We start from the raw sequence: 6,000 nt of genomic DNA on the forward strand, positions 1-6,000 counted from the left end.
CCATAGCTGGGGACAGCAAAAGAAGAATAGATATACAACATATAAGACGCCGATTAAATGTACAGAGCTGTGGCTCGGGTTCTTCAGATTCAAGCTGCTGAACAGTGAAGGCATGATTCAGTTGCCTAAATTCAGCTGCATTGGGTCCCTCTTGGTTTAGCCACCCAACCATAAGGTACTTTTCCAGCTGATTTATTACTGTCTTGGTAACAATGAAACTCATGTATACGTGAAAGGAACTTGTTTGGCATGGACAGGGTTTGCAGGATTGAGTAAGCTCTCTGTCAGGTAGCATTTCCCAGACTCCCTTCTGAATTTTCCCAGCTCACATCTGAAGCAGACAGAGCATGAGATTTGTTTCCAACATTTTCTTTATTCTGTCTCACGTAGTAGTCCAGAGAGTTGTGTTGCCAGACTTAATTACTTTTTTGTTCTAATAAAACATAACTTAGACAGCCACGTGAAGAGAAGTGAGGAAGAGAGGGGTGATGCTGGCTCACGCTCCCCACGCAGGCAGCAGCACCGGCTGGCCAGGTTGCAATGCCTTCTTTCCATTTTGCTTTGCTGCCACAGCCTCTAGCTGCCACAGAGTTAGTCAAACCCTTGGATCAGGACACACATACAAACGCTCATGTCTGACACAGATTGTTCAACCAAACACGTTGACTTCCAAGCCAAATTTCAGTCTAGAACTTGCTTGACCTGCAGTCATTATGGGAGTGGGGACAGTGGGTTTCAGAAGTTGTTCCCCGTGTTCTTTTTCAACACAAGCACACAGAGTACAGGAAAATCACCCAGCAGCCTTGTAAAGTGCCCCTTATGCAATTTGTTAAGTGAAAATTGTCTGAGACATTGATAAATCCAATTTGATCTAAATTACACAGTGATGGGTGAACTCCATCCTGTATCACAATAGTGGGCTTTTGATGGGTCAGTGAACATTTTCTTTGTAGATCTATCTTTTCAACAGTAATGTGTTTTTTTAGTTCACTGATGCTGCTGTGCAGCTGCTGTCCTACAGCATTAAGACTTGAGTATCCTCAGCAATGTGAGAGGAAACAAGCTGGCAGGCCCAGAATTGCTGCAGGCAAACCAAGCAAATGAAATATGCAACTAAGGATGAAATCCATGTGTCCTAATGAGTGATGAAACAAGGGAGTTTTGTTTTGTTTTGTTTTGAATCTGACTCATGCATTCATTTCCTCTGTGTAGGGCACCATGCAGGTGAGAACAACTTCATTTTCAGTACCTAGAAGAATTTTCCCCCAGATGGAGCTTTCTTGGTCAATTACTGCTGGCACATAGCCTGGGGGATTTCAAATATTATTCTAAAATAGTTTCTGAAGCAGGAGGGGGCTCTAAAAGGGAATTAAGTTGAATATTTCTGAACAGATGAGCTAAGCCTGTGATAAGTGTGTCACCTCCTAACCATGGAATATCAATGGTGAGATCTGTAGGAGGGCCTCAGCACTGCTGAGAGGGAACCAGAACATTATGGCGGCACCAAGGAGTCTTCGTAGCATTTGAATGCTTTTGCTGACCAACCAACCGCTGTAACTATATGTCTGATCTTTGCTTACAGATGCACACTTTCCTAGTATGCTTACCCTTTGGGGGTCCTGGCAAGGGAATATGGTCCAAGGACAAATAGAGACAAAGCCTTTGCTTGTGGTGTGGGAAAAGAAAGTTTCACAGCTGATAAGGTTCCTTCATACCCTCCAGGGCAGGAGACACCAGCTCCACACCTTAGCTCTCTGCCTTTATCAAAGTTCCCATTTGTGGCTGTTGCTTCAAGAGCCACTGTTGCGCTTCTCTCCAACCACCGCATTTCCCATCAACTCCTTTCAAAGGAGCCCTGGAGCAAACAACACTTCAGCTCCTCCTCCTGTTCTGTCACCTCTTCACACAGCAGCATAACAGCAGTCTTCCACCACTGCCTTCCTCTGAGCTAAACATCTGAGCCTTCTGGGCTGCCTCCTTCCGTCCCATAGGGTAGGGTGCCAAAGGCTGGTAAGGGCAGGATACTCAGAGCTGACAGGCTTTTGGGAAGACTGGCACCATGGTTGTTGTCTAGGGTTCACCCTTTGGCAGGGAGACAACTAAGCACATGTTCAGCCTCCACACCGCATACGGTAAGGCCAGAGGTAAACACAGCATAGGCTTCATTTTTATTATTTTTTTAATTGTGTACAGGGGCATGGTCCTGTGAGGTGTGGCGTCTTCTGTGACATAAAGGGGTACTGTAACATCACAAATGATCCCTTCTCTGCTTGGAGACTCTAAGGAGCATGTGAAAGTCATTAATTCTTCTAGTGAAGCCCACCATGTTTCGTAATTTATGTGAGGTGAACCACACAAACGTCAGCTACTTTTATCTACTGATCCAGTCCCCCCATTGCCCTGAGTTACTTTCTCATGCAGCCACAGCTCCAGTAGCACAAAGATCACCCAACACCAAGCAAAACTCTGGCAAATATTCTGCTGGGAAGATGGTGGGGAGGCCAACAAAGCAACCTGCAGCAATTCTGCTCAGACTGCCCAGGTTTCTGCTCCATGCTGACAGCCCCAACCAGCCTGACTCGAATAGAAGACATACAGGTCTTCTATTTTCTTCTAAGAGGTACCTTTCTCTCCAAATCACAGCTTTCCTAGCAGTTTGACTTACGCAGCTCGGACACATTAGCTGGATCAGGCTGCATCAACAGGATCATATACATTGGTACTAAAAATTAAATATTAAACTCCGTACTTCCAAGACATCTGGGCAAATGACTGCAGCTTCTCTGTTTCTCTGTTCCCCAGCTGTTCACAAAGGGGATCAGAGAACTTCATATATCGTGAGGGCAACTAGGCAAAGTCCAAGAAGAAGGAAACTGCTGTTTCCTTTCTGGATATTACCAACAGGCTGTTGGGTTTTTATGTTTCTGTGTGAGGAGCTCTTCAGATTGAGCTAGATCCTTAACTGAATCAGCCACATGTGGTTCCTAACGAGCAGAGATGGAGATGGATGAGGATGAGGAATCTGCTTGAGTTCCCAAGCACCCCACTGAAGATGATAAGAAAGGCAATAGGAAGCATTTCTTTGTGAAAAGAGCAGCAGGGAGGCTGCAGAATATCCCTCACTGAAGGTCCTAAAGTGGACAGTAGAAAAACTGCCGTCAGCGATGTGGCAGGAATATTTGTGTTTGCCCTGGGACAGGAAGCAGGACAAAATCATGTCTCAGAATCTCTCCCAGACCTATTTTTCCCAGGTACATACTGCCATTTAATGCTAACCTCATTGTTACTGGAAGAGAGGCCACATAAAGATTTATTCTGGACAAGAAAACAAGGTTTATTGAATTATGCTGTTCTGTACTGATTACATGATATGATAGCACTTGTCAAAATTCCCAGTGTATGTACTCTCACCTCTTTATTCCCCCAAAATCACTAATAACCTCAATCAATGTGAAGCTATCAGAAGGCTACAGGGATATGGAAAGCTTAGTGTTTTGGTGAAATACTGAGGTATGTATGTTAAAATGAGTTCTACAAACTTCCCAGCAAATGAGCTGTATTGATTATGAACAATTTAGGCTTAACCAGAATTTATATAACTGTGAAGATTCTGGACAGTTTGTAGCTGATATGCCTTTAAAAATAACTAAAATCAGTCCATATGTCATTCTTTATAAACAAAAATTGCACATGAATGTGAAATTAATTGAAAAAAAGCAACACACGTGGATATCAGCAGTGTCAAGATGTAGTATTTTTCTCACCTAAAATCTGCAGGAGTTCATCAATTACCTGCCTTAGCTTTGGATCTGGTGAGTTATATTTTCAAAGTCAAGCTCACTTAAAAGCACACTGACAGGTGACATTATTAGGCACACCCCTACTAGTTAAGGAGTTGATGGTTATTAAGTTTAAATTAAATCAAAATGCTTAAATGATACTCCTCTGATTGCCTGGCAGCCCCATTTTTTCTAGATAAGATCTAATAAATAAATGGTGGAGCTGTGGGAACTGTTTCAGGGTTTGACTTATAAATAACAGCACAATGCCTGAAATTCTTTTTAGGGACTGTTCTTTCACCAGATCTTGTCAGAACAGATAATTATGCCAGTTATAGATAAAATTTTAAAGAGACATCTAATATGTTCCAAATGAATCTGAGACTTGCCTGTATTAGGTTGAAGAAAACCAACTTTGAACAGCATTACTTGGTAAATATTCATGAACAAATATCTGAAAAGATGGTGGGTTTAAGATAAACTGCTCTATCACAACAATCATCGTGATCAACTAATTTAAAGTGTCCTCACAGGAGGTAAACAAATGTAAAACGGAAACCATAAACTATCAGAATGTACACGTCACTCCCAAGAGCGGGGACGGGGTGGGAATCAGATGGAACTGACACTGTTACTCAGAATTACGCTGTCACAAACCCAAGCTAGCACTCTGAAGGACCATTCATCAAAATAAGCACTCCTTTCCCTTCCTCGTGTTAGAAATGGCCCCTCTTTTGTCTTAGAAGCACTGGATTTGATGAAGTAAGCAGTGCAGCTTTCTGCCAACACACACTTCTCCAAAACTGGAAGAGTAACTTACCACGACTGCCATTAGGCTATTTTAGCTTTAGCTGACCAGAAAAACTCATCTATTAGACATCAATTATATCCAACTCTGTAAGAATTTTAAACAGCTTATAAGTGAAGTGATTAAGTGTATGTTTAGTTTCTATTCTCATTCCTGCAGAGGTACTGAGAAGGCACGAGTTTGACATGCTAGGAAAATAAAACCACCAGCATGGGAAATTATGGGGAAAAAAGCCCTACCAGGGTAAATAAAGAAAACTCTCTGCACAGATCAGCAGCCACAGCATAGATGTCCATGCCCAAGAGCTCTGCAACTGAATTTACTGAGCAGCTGGTTACCTTGCTGGTGAGGAGAATGGCATGGGTGAGGATAATAACCCTCCACTAAGGGTAGGAGACTGCGAGGGCTTCCCCAGCAGCACGATGGTGCAGAGTGCACACAAATCCCACCAGAACCCTGGGAACAATTCCCCCAGCACCCTGAGAGCTCCAGCTCCTCTACCAGACCTCAGAGCACAAACAGCTTCTGCCCCAGGCTGTCTTGCATCAGGTGGTCTGTAAGTTCATAGGTATTAGTGATTTTAGCCCAGCACCTGATGCTGGGAAGCTAGGAGTCTCCAAAATTGAATTCTGACAGAAGGTCACAGCCCTTGGTAGTCAACCACCAGCAGACTGACTCAGACTTGAGGCCAGGTCACAGCGTGGCATCAGAAAGAGAGCAAAAAATACTGGATTCAAAAACACTAATACCAAGTTTTTAAACTCTGATCCTTCTCAGAAAGGAGGAGAATTCTCATCATATATAGAAATATTTATATGCTAGACATTAAGTCATTCCCGACACTTATGGAGAAAAACCTTGAATTCTTGCCAGGGAATCTGAGCACCATAGTGGGACACCTGAGGTGTCTGCAAATCTGCAACAACTGTTTGGAAACAATATATTCTGCTATGCTTTGATCTCTCAAATCTCAGCCTTAAGGATGAGCCATTTCTTATGAGATCCTTCTGGAGCCATGAGCTTTCTCTTCGCTACCGCTTGCCCAAGGGGCACTATTTGGTATAGGAGATCCTGCCCTAGCATACTAAAACTGGTCTTTTAGCACGATGAAAAAAATGTATGCTGACATTTCTGAATCTCTTAGTGTATTTTGGATGGCAGCTGTCTTAAAAGTACACTTTATTACTTAAAAGTACACTTTCCAGTTATTTCCAGTGGAACAAAGCACTTTGCAGCTGGCATGACTACCAGAGGACAGTCATGTCACCAGGCAAGGTGGGGATAAGCCAGTGAGCATACTCTAAAGTGTTTGGTGCTTTATTACAAAATTGGAAACAAAACCCAGAAACCCTTACCCTACTCCCACTCCCACCTTCTTCCCCCCACCCCCCAAAAAAAAAACAAACTAACAAA

Source organism: Aythya ferina, assembly GCF_964211825.1.
Source record: "Aythya ferina genome assembly, chromosome: 3".
In the NCBI taxonomy this organism is placed as follows: domain Eukaryota; kingdom Metazoa; phylum Chordata; class Aves; order Anseriformes; family Anatidae; genus Aythya; species Aythya ferina.